The 12,505-nt window shown below is 38.4% G+C and overlaps 1 protein-coding gene across 7 annotated transcripts in view; it reads left to right on the top strand.

Annotated features, from left to right (window-relative positions):
* The window catches only part of LOC132407564 (astrotactin-2-like), a 1,730,264-nt gene that overhangs the window by 934,245 nt on the left and 783,514 nt on the right, over nt 1–12,505 (top strand). The window lies entirely within an intron of this gene.

Here is a 12,505-nt window from a genome sequence, read left to right as displayed (position 1 = left end):
TCAGACTTTGAGCATATGTAGGAATTTAATTCCATATGTAATTACAGCCCTATGTTTCACTGTTTGAAGTAGAGCACAGAGCTTGATCTGACATACTTTGAAGGTACACTTCTCTCTGTGGTAGAGTCCTGGAGATCATTGACGACCCTGTAAAACTATTGATTGGCTTATCCTTACACATTCTCCAGGAGGTACCATTAGCAGACGCGTATGCTCTGGTTATTTTTGTTCCTCAGTGCCATTTCCTTCTTATAGTGTTGAATTGCTCTTCAGTGACACAGCTCGAAGACCAGTGACCCAACTTCAATACTGACCTCCAGTGATATCTGTGTGGAGTTAGCACATTCTCCCTATGATTGCATGGGTTTCTTCACACATTCCAAAAACATGCAAGCTGATAGGTAAATTGGCTGCTGTGAATTGCCTCAAGTTCTTAGTTTGAGTGGTAGAAACACTGAAAAGTTGATAGGAATGTAGTCAAGTCGCCTTTATTGTCATTTCGACCATAACTACTTGGTACAGTACATAGTAAAAATGAGACAACGTTTTTCAGGACCATGGTGTTACATGACACAGTACAAAAACTAGACTGAACCATGTAAAAAAAACAACACAGAGAAAGCTGCACAGACCCACACAGGACCACAAAAACAGTGCAGGCATTACAATAAATAACAAACAGGACAATAGGGCAAGGTGTCAGTCCAGGCTTCGGGTCTTGAGGAGTCTGATAGCTTGGGGGAAGAAACTTGTACATAGACTGGCTGCAAGAGCCAGAATGCTTTGGAGCCTTTTCCCAGTCGGCAGGAGGGAGAAGAGATTGTATGAGGAGTGCATGGGGTCCTTCATAATGCTGTTTCCTTTGCGGATTCAACGTGTAATGTAACTGTCCATGATGGCGGGAAGAGAGACCCTGATGATCTTCAAATCAAATGATCTTTCTGTGGGATTGGTATAAGTAGGTGTTTCATGGTTGATGCAGAATCAGTGGACCAAGGACCTGTTTCTATGTTGTGTGATATTATGACCCATGATCCAATGACTGAGGTACACCAGAGTGAAAGTGCACTGCTCTGTGATCGTGACATTGCAGGTAGACAGGCTGGTGAAGGTACTACCCAATCTCTGGCACATTGTAAGTAATCAGTAAGGGCATTCAGTAAAGAAGCAGGGACTTCATTCATTGGAGCACAGGAGAATGAGGGTTTTTATTTTAACGTGTCGCACCGGACGGTCAGCCATTCTTGTCTGGTGCGTGGTGTCAGGATTGGTCTCCTTTCAGATTAACCGGGTAGCGATATTCTTGACTCGACCCTTGTTTCTTTTCCGAGGCCGAGTGGCTAGCTCGATGCTCAACCCGGCACAGATGGAAGGTGTGCTCAGGGTGGCCCGATTTGGATTTGAACAAGGGGAGCCTTCGCTCCAGGGTCAGGCGCTGATGCCATTGCACCACCATCTGGCCCAAATTAATAGACAGGTATAAATTCATAAGGAGCATAGCTAGGGTGAATGCACGCACTCTCTCCTCATACGATTAGAGTGAGAGTGGGAAGATTTGATGGGAACGTGCAGAGTGACTTTTTCACCCAGAGAATGACTATATATGGGATGAACTGCCAGTGGAAGTGGCCCATCTACAACATTTATGAGGTACCTGGAGTGAAACATGGATAGAAATGTTTAGAAGGATATGCACCAAATGTAAGCAAGTGGACGTGGCTTAGATGGGAACCTTGGCTGGCATGGAGCTGTTGGACCAAAGGGCCTTTTTTATGCTCTGTGACTCTGGGCTCATTCAGGTAGGTTGAGTGGTGGAAATTGAGATACTTTTCAACAATACTACAGATTGAATCGTTAGTTCACTCATCAATTCACTTAGAGTCCACTTACAGAGTATGAAGAATCAAATTAAAGTTATTCCATCATGTCAAAACAAGAATTGTCTTCAGTTCTGTAAAACACAGTTTAAGGCGGTCAAGGCCTTGGAGACTGTACCAGGGATCAAAGTAACAGTGATGTAGAGAAATCGGAGAAGCCAGTAACATAAAGTCACATAAAAAAAATACAGCATAGAGGGGGCCATCCTGAAAATTTCAGGCAGAAATAGTCTTTGGGTTATTATCATTCTGCAGCTCTTGGCCCAGTGCCTTGGAGCTTATGGGACTGTTGCCTTCACAATGAAATGGGACTTGCAGAGATTTTCAAAATTAACGTCTTCTTGTAGTCTGAAGAAGATGAAACAGTTTCTACTGGCAGAAGGCAAGCGATGAAAATGTAATTGACAAAAGAAGAGGAAGATAGGACTTTCTTTAGCACAGTGAGTTATCCTAACATGAGATACACTTCCTACAAGAGCACTGGCAGCATTTTGAATCTAATTTTTCATAAGTATATTGAACGTACTTGAAAAAGAAGCATATGTGGGGCTCTGTGAAATGAGAAAGGGAATGAGACTGAATAATTTGGCACAGCCATAATAGGCCAAGTGAAATCATTGTGTGCTGTGTTACTTTGTGGTTCATTCACCCTTCAATTTCTTTTCAACTTGATGTATGCAGTACAGGAGAGAGATGAAACACGTAATTGAAGCTGTTTTTAATTGCAACAAATTCTTTGGCTCGTGCTTAGAGTACCTATTACAGTTTTAAAGTCTCCAGCTAAGAGGCAAATAATTTTGGTGGTATCATGGTAAGAATGCTTAACATGCTTGTATCAAATTCCTGCTCTGCTGTTTTATGAAAACCATCAAGCATTAAAATATCTGTTTAAATAGCATGGAGAGAAATCTGATACAAAGGCATTAGATTTAGTATGACAATTCTGTAATAACAATAACATTGTACTGTATTTTCAAAAAAAAAATGCTGTATCTGTAATTTACTGTATTTCGGTAAAGGAAATCAGACAAAAATGTTCAGTGGTTAGAAAAATAGCATCCACCAATTTTTTGTGAGTTTTTCTAAAAGCAGAGGGAAAGTGACTTAATTTTTAAAGATTACCTCGAAAAATCAAAAGCTCAAAAATAGTTGTCTAACTTGATAGATGAGGTGTCTATCCTGCTCTTGAGATGTTCCACTGTTTAATAGTGATGCTCTGATGCTTGTTTTCTTTTTTGTGCTGCAGTTTTCAAGGTCTTGTTGTTAAGGTGTTTGTCTCTTGGTCATTGTCCCAAAAGAGGAAGAAGGAGTTCGCTCTCAATCATGTCTGTCCCATCAATCTGACTCTGTTTGCTCATGCTGAATTCTTACCTGACCCAATCTAAAATGGTGCTGCTAACTATCTGTGCATAAACTTTAATGTATGAACTACTAAACTCATGATGAGATTGAACTCATGGTATTAGGAATGAAGCCTAATGATTCTCTGGGAGATAGTTGGTTTGGAAGAAATATTTCTTTTATTATTGTACATGCAGAATTTATTTTGGATTCAGGGAAAGGCAAAACTTGGAGATTATCACATTTTGTGTTGTCTCTTTAATCCTGGGTAATACTGGATGCTGATGAAAATATACAAAACCATGCTGGATATTCAGAATGATCAAATGCTATCACTAGTTGGGTTGATGACTGGAAAATGGACTTAACTGTGGATTCTGCCGAGTAAATTTGGAGTTGGCATTAAAGACAGGTAACAGCAAATCCTAACAGAGAATAGGTGCTGTATTATAAAGTTACTGGTCTGCTATTCAAAGACCAGAATGATTTTGAATCCAACTGTATCATCTGGTGAATTTAATTAAAATAATTAAATCTGGATTGGGAAGTGCTGTTACTTGGGAAATTATCAGCCTGCCATAAAACCCTGTTTGTTTAAGTAATGATCTTCAGGAAATGAAATCTCTCTCCATTAACAGTGGAGATGCACAGTCAGCAATTGACATTTACTGGTTAGTAACCTATTTGGCTCAGGGATACAAAAAGCTTGACAATAATTGCTGATTTAGCATGCTCCTTAAACAATATTCAAAATTATGTTGGGGGAGAGGACTCCATTACGCCAATGAACTATAGAGACAGTAATGCAATTATGACTCACAGGATGAATTTGCTGACATAGTTGAGTTCAAATGTAACATGACTTGTACCACGTTGAAAGACATGAAACAGAGCAATGATATGAAGAAGTGTTGCTCAGAAATCTTCGTGAAGACTGAGAACCTAATGGAGATCCAGACTAGTTTATTCCCACGGGATGTAGAACAACTATGTGAGGACCTCTACTTGGAAAACAGTGTTTGGAATTGGTTCAGGCACAGCCAGAAAATGGCAGATACTTTCAAAACTGTGAAGGGGAGTCACAAAATAAAATTACAGCTGTGGCAGCTGGTGCCACTTGAAATGTTTCGGAACAGAAAATGGAAGCTACCGAATTAAGCTGAGTTGTTTTGCTGGAATGTAGACCGGTATGTCACCAAAGTCTCCAGTGAATTTCTTCAGGTGTGCTGTGAAGAGCGTTATGGCTGGTTGCATCACTGATGTCTGGTATGGAAGTACCAATGCGCAGGATCGGAAAGACCTGCAGAGGATTGTGGACTCGCCCATCTCCATCGTGATCACAAGCCTCCCCAACATCAAGGGCATCTTCAAAGGTGTGCCTCAAGAAGGTGGCATTTATCATGATGGAAGCTCACCATCCAGGATATGCCCTCTTCTCACTACTGCCATCAAGAAGCCTGAAGTCATGCACCCATTGTTTGAGGAGCAGCTTCTTCCCCTCCACCATGTTTATTGAATGGTTCATGTACCCATGAACTCTACCTCACTCTTATGCTCTCTTCTTGCACTCTTCCTTTATTTTTAATATATTTTCTTATTGTAAATTTAAAAAAGTAATTTTTATGTATTTCATTGCAATTTTCGTGACATATAGAAATGTGCAAATGTCTTAGGCACATAGATATAGCTAGGGTGCCTAAGACTTGTGCACAGTTCTTTAGTAATCTTATCTATTGCACTGTATTGCTAACACAGAAAATGAAAACAAATTTTATGACATATGTGAGGGATGATAAACCTGATTCTGAAAAGGGCCTCTATTGTGGACTGAGAGTCAGAAAGGGTCAGGGACAGGGGAATCATAGTTGGGAAAAAGGGAAGGCAGTGGGGAGGGAATGAGAAGCACCAGATGGACCTTCTAAAATGATCAATAAACCAATTGTTTGGAATTGATTGACCTTGCTTGGTGTCTCTGGGCTGGATGTGTCTGCAACCACACCACCCCCCACCCTGGCACTCCTACTCAGCCTCTTGTCCCACACCCCTCCCACGGAGCTCCCCTCCTGCCATTCCCAACATCCTTTGCTCCCGCCAGATTTACAAACTCACTCTCCACTCCATGTTGACAAATAGAGTACTGAGCAAAAGCTTCAGGCTCTCAAGCTATGTATACGTGCCTTAAGACTTTTACCCCGGTACTGTAGGTCACTGATAATGCACCGGATTATGATTCTGAATAATAATGGTTTCAGAAGAAGTATGATATTCAGACTGAATTTTTTTGTTCTATCAGCTGGTGCAGTGGGGTCATAGATCCCACTCAACGGATAAACTGGATTTTCCTTTGTTCCTATACAAGCCGGGATAGTTAGAACTATCTGCAGTTGTTCTTCACTTACATATCTTACAAACTGAAGAGTATTAAAACCAGAAACAGGAGGAGCCAGTGTTGTTCTATGAGTCTTGTTCACTCTTCAGGATTATAACTGATTCTGCTTCTCGGGCAAATTAAACTCTCTGCATTAAACTCTATGTTTGCTTTTGGATCTCAGGCTGAATATTTTCAATGGGCTTCAATACTTACGACCATCTAAGAAAATGAATTAAGTCCTGACCTCCTGTTCTGTGATCATGCTCCTATCTTGAAGCTTTAACCTCAAGACACAGCATCAGCCACATCTATCCCTTTTCAGAACCTTAAAAAAAAGATCTTAGAGGAAAATCTGAAATAACTACTAATGCCGGAAATCTGTCATAAAAACAGAGTTAAAGGAAACATTCAAAAGGTCAGATGGGATCTATGCAGAGAGGAACACAAAGCCCAGACACACTTTTTCTTTGCTAAAGTTATGGAAAGAATCATAGAGAACAAAACTGCCGAGTGACACAAAGCTTTCAGAACAAAGTGGTTCATAGATGAATGAAGACTGTTACGGAGAAAATGGATGTACTTAACACATGGAGGTGATTTTGAAAACACCTGCTACCATCCGAGAAAAATACTGCAACATAAAAGCCAGGACCTACAGGCTCCGGGACAGCTTCTTCCACCAGGCCATCAGACTGCTTAATTCATGCTGATGCAACTGTGTTTCTTTGTTATATTGACTATCCTGTTGTACAAAATATTTACTATAAGTTAATATAAATTGCACATTGCTCATTTAGACATAGACGCAATATAAAGATTTTTACTCCTCATGTATATGAAGGATGTAAGTAATAAAATCAATTCAATTCAACTCAACTCAAAATGTGAATTCAAAGGAAGTGTTGTAGCAGTGTGCTACATGCAGCGCTGCAATAAACGACACGGAGTCGAGAAGCTGCAGTTGCAAAAGAAATTTATTCAAACTTCACGGCCTCGCTTTAAAGCCTTCCTGATCCCGCCCTCCCCGGGCGGGAATGCTGTAGCGGGCACATATTCACAGTCCTGTCCCGCGCATGGGCTTTTCCCCTTGCTGGTGAAGCAGGCTTGGCGCCCTCTTTGGGACCGGCTTCTATGCCGGCACGCGCCACTTTGTGAGCCGGTTCGAGTGCGCTGGGAAGTGGGTCGCCACAGTGTTACAGTTAATTACATTCAGTCAACTCCAATGGGTAAACTAATATTAGTGCCCTCTCCCAGCCACATGCTCAATATCAGTTTTAACTACACTCAGTCACCACCAAAGGATGGGCCACATTATCTGTATGTCTGATGCCCAGTTCTTTCAGTAATACTAATAATAAGAAAGATAAATCCAGTAATCCTTCAAAAGATATCCTCAAAGCACCCTTGAAAAAGTATAACCATCATGGGAATCCATTAAAATGGAGGAGAATTGTTCGGAAGGCAGTGAGAACCTTGTGTATTAACATCAGAAGGATACAGAAGTCTAATATAAACAGACAAAATTGTGTACCTTCTCTGCTGCCTACCTGCATTGAGCTGCAACTGCCCCACAGTGGCTGCAAATCACTGGCCACCTGAAAACCCATGACCAGACTGGACGCAAAGCACCTTCAGCCTCGAGGGACTGTCTAAGAAGAAAATAGGTGTATTCAAAAATTCACAGTGCACTTTGAACATTTGGCAACAGGTGGTTATATCATATTTATCTATTAAGTGGGACAGTGAAGTATAACTTGAACAAAAATTAGACAGTGGTGGTCAGTCATTAAACAAAACAGTTTAATAATAAACTGTTCCACAATATACGTTAGATCTTGAAGCAGTTCTCTCAAGATTGATGTCACGGAAGCCTTTCTCCTCATCAAAACAAGAAATCAATGCATGAAGCAAAAACTGTCAAGAAAGATATTTCAGAAGCTGACAGGTTGCAGTTATGTATCAGTGAATGTAAAGATATTTTTGTAATAAGAGTGCAACTGGTTATTAGTTCCAAAAGAGATTGAATTGATACATTGAGAGGCCTGTTATTTTTATGGAAAACTATGGTTGAATGAACAAGACCTCTTGAAATTTGAAAAAAAGAGCAAATTATATTTATGATCAAAATTTAATGCAGTAGTGCTTCACTCCTAGATATTTTTTCTAGTCTGTTTCATTTCTTATTTGTTCAGCATGAAGTCAACCATCACTCCCAGCAGTATCTCCTAATTTGTCAAGCAAAGCAAAGCCAGCCTTTAAAAGTCTATGTTGTATCAGAGTCTATGTTGTTTATAATAGCAACTTACTGAATGTCAGTCTGAAGCCAGCACTCATCATGTTCAGTCAATCAACAATCTCTCAAATATAAGTGTCTGAATTTCAAAAAGCTGTTAAATTTGCCAAATAAAAATATAGTTTATCTGTATTTATTTAACATGAGATAAGTATCTGCAAAGGTCAACATCAGCTAACTGTAAATGTGAGGCTTTCCATTGTAAAACAGTCTGTTTCCTGATAAGCAGATTGACATGCAATTGAAAACATCTTCATAAAAATGGGAAAGAATATGCATTTTTTTCAAATTGCAGAGCAATGCTACATTGGTATTTCAATTACCAAGAATCCCAATTGGTTTTAATGAATTGATGAAGATATTTCTCAGACTTCAGTTCATTTTGTTTAAAATTGAAATATTTAAGTCAAGTTTATGTCATTTAACTATATATGTGCATATCGCCAAACGAGACAATGTTTCTCCGAACAAGGGTATAAATCACAGTAGTATAAATAACACCCAAAAACTTATGAAAGTCAGGATTAAATCTACTGAAGCATAAATAAATAAACTGAAGCGTGTAAATTAAATATTGTAAAATACAGAACAGATTAACCAGTTAACCATTGACAGTGACACTTAAAACACACGAAGAAAATGTGCATGTTTATTTTTCAATATGCATGCATGGGATACTACTGGGTTATGCTGAACTGCATCATACATTTTAATGCTTGGCCAAGGCAATCCATCAGTGTTCTTTCATTACCGCTTTGTCTTTCCATGATACCGCACAGTCCCAAATGTCATTATAGACATTTCGCCATCTTAGAATATAATCCTTTACATGGGTACTTTCATTGTAGTTTCACCGCAGGCTTCACTCTCTAAAGATTTCAAGGTTACCTTTGATACTTTGATATCTTTCAAGACATGGAAAATTGTATCACTAGGTGAGATCTGATCATTCATTATTCCCAAAATCCTAAACATGCTACTCGCATGTCATGAATCTATTGACTAAAGCATCACTTCTCTGCTAATGTACACATACAAATATCAAATCGTTCACCACATAACGTTTGTTCATTCTGTGAGTTATGCATAGTTTTCTTTTTTGTTCTATTATCATGTATTGCATTGTACCACTCCGCAAAGTTAACAAATTTCAAGACATATGCTGGTGATATTAAACCTGATTCTGATTCTACTCCTGTTCAATGTTTTCCACCTTGTAATCGAGAGTAATGTCTGCCACTACAACCTGCTTGAAAGATCATTTGTGATGACACATTTGAGATTCCAACAAATGGGGAACAGAAAAGTCTTGCCCCTTTCATTTCTGCCAAATGAAGAAATATCATTTATTTTATACAGATCTGACTTGCAGACTCAGTTTCCAGTGATAATAAGTTCTGAGGCAATGCTGCTAAGGCTACCCTGCTTCTATTTGGAATTACGCCTTTATGGCCAAGCTGCTTCTGCCAGTTTACTAGATTGTAGGTGATGTGTGCCTCAACACTAATGACTTGCTTATTCCCATTTCTATGCCTTACCTTCATTTCAAAACTCTCCATAAAACCATATCAATTCAACTGAAAGGGACAATTTCTATTTCCTCTCAGGCCTCCAAGATATCTTAAAATGCTCCATATAAAATATATTGCTGTTTGAGTGTGGTCATTGTTTCCATACGGACAATCGCAGCAAGGCAGACAGAACATTAGATTTTTTTGTAGCACTAACTGAGGGATAAAAACTGACCAGTCAGCCGAGAGAATTTTTCCTCTGCTGTTTGTAAAGTACAATAAAATGATTATGTCCACCCAACTGGGAAATAGTTTTATTCCTAATCCAGGGTTCATCTGGTTTCATTTTGGTGCCCCCACTGCTTTGTTGGCTCTGAAAATCTATTTTCTTTGGAGCTTAAATTGAGAAGCTTCTGAAGTAATAAAACAGCAACCCCAAAATGTTAAATAAATAGTTGCGTACCATTCCTTTACCATTTCTTACATGTGATCCTTATTATTTTATCCTCCTTTCTGCATTTCAATGCATTTTTCTAATTCTGCAGATTCTTCGGTCTTTATAAATGCAAAGGACTTAAAGATCTAAAGCAATTAAAGAATGAATTTGATGATAGAAAGAAATTGTTTAAATTTAAGATTGAGGATAGTGGCCCTTATTTCAAATGGACCTTTGCTCTTATTAATTACAGTCAATAATACCATGGATTATTGGTGTATAAGGCAATGAAAACTTAGGACAGCTGTGCATATACAGGCAAATAGCCTCCTAATACCCTCCCCCTCCTACTTTCAAATCTCTTACTATCTTTCCTTTCAGTTAGTCCTGATGAATGGTCTCAGCCTGAAACGTCAACAGTGCTTCTCCTTATAGATGCTGCCTGGCCTGCTGTGTTCCACCAGCATTTTGTGTGAGAACATGCATACTCCACTTGGACAGCATTGGAGATCATGACTAAATCAAATTGCAAAATCTGTAAGGCATAGTTCTACAATCTAGACCACTATACACAAAAGTTATAAGTTTTTATTTTAAGCTAGATAATCTCAAATGAATCTATGTCAAACCTGTAAGATTTAACTTTATGTACAGTATCACTGAACTAACTGGCAAGATCGAAACTGGTTTCTTATTACCTTCCCAGTAACACCAAGTGGAAAGCTGTGTGTGTGTGTGGATGTTAGACAAGGGTGTGTATGAGATCAACTGTTGACACCATCTGTTTCATTGCGTGTTCATGCTCATAGTCTTAGTTTAGTTCTGAAAAATGGACAGCTTGGCAGGATACCAGATGGCCCTTGGTGACTGTCCACCTCTCTGCACAAACCTGTGGGATCGAAAATGATAATGTCTCTTGCATGTAACAGTGACTTAAAGATTTTATTTGGAAAGGTGACAGAATTGACTTCGGCAGGTTTGCATGGGAAGTAAAGAAAACAAATCCGTCATCGAGCTTCCTGACCACATAAGGAGGAATTGAAAGAAAATCATTTTCTTTAAGCCCTGCTCCCTACAGCCATGCAGAATGGAATTAGTCACAGGAGATTTCTGTTGGAGATCACTGTGACCGACTGACACAGAGGGAAGAGGCCATTTTCAATTTATGAACTAGTGCCAGTAATTCCATGACTCAGAAAAGATGAGCAATTCAAATTGGTACTTAAAATTGATAATTATCTTGCATGTAGAAATAAGGGCCTGGAAGGTGTGGCAATAATCTCTATTTATTGATCCAATGCTCTTTGATATTATACTTATCCAGATTCACACCTACAATATCATAAAGCAGAGAAAGCAACACAAACATGGTCTGCTTTGATAGTACGGACTTCCTCCATATAATGTTACCTGCTTATTGTTACCAAATAACTAACAAATTAATTCTCCCAATTGATCACTGTCATAAAACACTCACGAGAATGATATTTTCATTGTTACAAAATTCATACTATATATTTGATATGCAAAAGAACAATCTGCTAGAAGAACTCAAGCTTTGGTTAATTAAAATGATTCCCCAACTTGAGTTGCATATGTGTTTAAATGGTGTGAATCAAAACTGCCAACTTTGACAAAGGATTTAAATTACAAGATTTATAAACTGCAGATCAAGTCTAAGTGAATGTTCTTATGCCGATTTGATTGCATGGCATCGAATTGAAGGGTGTTAAAGATTATTGGGTGAAGGAAAAAGAAAATGGAGTTGAGAGGGATAATAATTAAGTCTTAATTGAATGGCAGACTTAATGGGCCGAATGGTCTAATTCTGCTCCTCTATCTTATAGTCTGATGGAATGGAAGATGGCTTGGATTGTCACTCAGTTCTTGCAGCTTTCATCTCTTTATTTGCTACCTTTGCAGGAATAAGAATTAGGAGAGACATATAATGAATAATTGATCTGTTATCATAAGTTCTACACTATCAAACATGAAAAACCAGTCTTCAAAATATTGATAATTTCATCAGTTGAACAAAAGTGAATTAATGCATTGATTTCACAGGCAAGGGCAAATTGCTAACAAAGAATAGCAAATATGGAGTTATCAAAAAAGGTAAGAATTAAAATCCATAATATTTCAGGAATAAGCACTTTTAGATGGGGTTGAATGTTTTGACTGAAACATCACCCATTCCAATTAAGAAACCATGAACCATTTCCTGTGATTTTGCTTATTTACTGATTGAAAGAATTTTCTCATTGCCGTTTCTGTTCTATTAATTTGAATAATTCTAAGACAAACACACAGAATAAAAATGTGCTTCAAAGGTGAATCATTCTTGAGGATAAGGAGAGTTCTTGTATATCTTAATCTGCTAACTTCCAAAACACATTTACAGTTGGGCTTGAATTTCTGTGTCAAAGGTATATTGTTTATTTTACCAATTTGTTTGACAGTTCTTTTTCTATCCCATTCAGTCAGAAATGAGAAAAAAGGTGCAGCATAACAAATTATACAACGCTTGCATGTTTTGAAGTTATGTTAGAGATCATAACTCTGATGGTCCCTTCTCTAGATTAAGAAAGAATGGTTTCATTTGCTGTTGTTAGTCTTTTATAGGGAGAGTGAATCTTCAGTTTCAGAATGGATAACTGTATTTTTGGAATGCTGAAA

This window comes from Hypanus sabinus, chromosome 18 (genome assembly GCF_030144855.1).
Source record: "Hypanus sabinus isolate sHypSab1 chromosome 18, sHypSab1.hap1, whole genome shotgun sequence".
In the NCBI taxonomy this organism is placed as follows: domain Eukaryota; kingdom Metazoa; phylum Chordata; class Chondrichthyes; order Myliobatiformes; family Dasyatidae; genus Hypanus; species Hypanus sabinus.
Note: the sequence above shows the minus strand (reverse complement) of the source record. Positions and strands in the feature narration are given on the sequence as shown.